A 1,171-nucleotide genomic window follows, 5' to 3' on the forward strand; every position below is an offset into this window, starting at 1 on the left:
AGCCTCGGGGCTTGGGCAAAGCAAGGGCTGGGGTGGGGGTGGGGGGGAGGACAGAAAAATTAAGGGAAGCACAGAGCGAGAGGCAAGGGAAGGGGGAACGCTCCAGCCTGCTGTTCCTAGTGAAGCCAGAGCATTTCTTCCTGGATACCCGCCAGCTTCCCGTCAAAAATGTCACAGGACAGAAAGAGAACGCGCCCCCGACCCATGCAGATTGCCGCAGGGGCTAATTGCTCCCATTAAACCCCCGTGGCCGTGATGCCCGCACGGCGCCAGACACGTCGGGAAGCCACCAGCAACACGCGGCTCCTTTCGAGACCGAAGCAGCCGAATTCTCTCTGCACCGCCCCTGCCCTGGCCGCTGCCAGGCCTTGCTCCCGTCCTTCCCTACAGGAGGAAAGGCATGGATTTGGGGGAAGAAGCATGTGCCGGGAAAGCCACAGCAAGAGGCAATATCTTCGAGCAAGAATACCGGCATTCAGACAGGCCACGCAGCTCCGGCAGATGCAGCTTCACCCTTCCTCCATCCACACCGATGCCAAAAAAAAAACCAAGCCAGCCCCATCCTCTTTTCAAGAGATTCAAGCTTTCAGAAATAAAACAGCTCCCGAAAGGATCGGGCTTGCCTTAAAACCCAGCAACTAAAAGAATGACCCCAGCCCAAGGGGGCTCCCACCCCTTCTGTAGCCTCCTGAAGGTCGGTGCCTGCTGGGCTTGCCTGCCCAGCCTGCCACAGCTGTATTTTGGGGGAAATCCAGGCTCATTGGGGCGATGCTGATTGTCACCGCAGAGACATTTGCTGCAAGCAGCCCGGAGCAGTGAGGGGACACGTGTGCGTCGCGCGGGGCAGGGCCACCAGCCCAAGTCTGCTTCTCCTGGGGGTTATTGCAGGTGACATGGGATGATGTGGCATCAGTGAGGGCTTTAATACCTTATGCATGCGCTGTTCCCCTCCAAATGGGATCTCTCTGGTTAATGCTTTCCTCCACCGGTCTCGTCCAGACTTGACTTTGGACGGCAGGTACACCCTGCTGGTTTTCCTGCTCGGGGATGCTCGGGGCTCGCTGGGGCTGTGCCGGCGTGGCTGGGCTCGCCGCGGAGGGGCAATTCTTGCTTGACTCAGAAGATGTCGGTGCCCACCAAGTAAGAGAGCAGTGGGGACAGGCAGGCCCCT

Source organism: Egretta garzetta, unplaced genomic scaffold (assembly GCF_000687185.1).
Source record: "Egretta garzetta isolate BGI_Z169 unplaced genomic scaffold, ASM68718v1 scaffold204, whole genome shotgun sequence".
Lineage (NCBI taxonomy): Eukaryota > Metazoa > Chordata > Aves > Pelecaniformes > Ardeidae > Egretta > Egretta garzetta.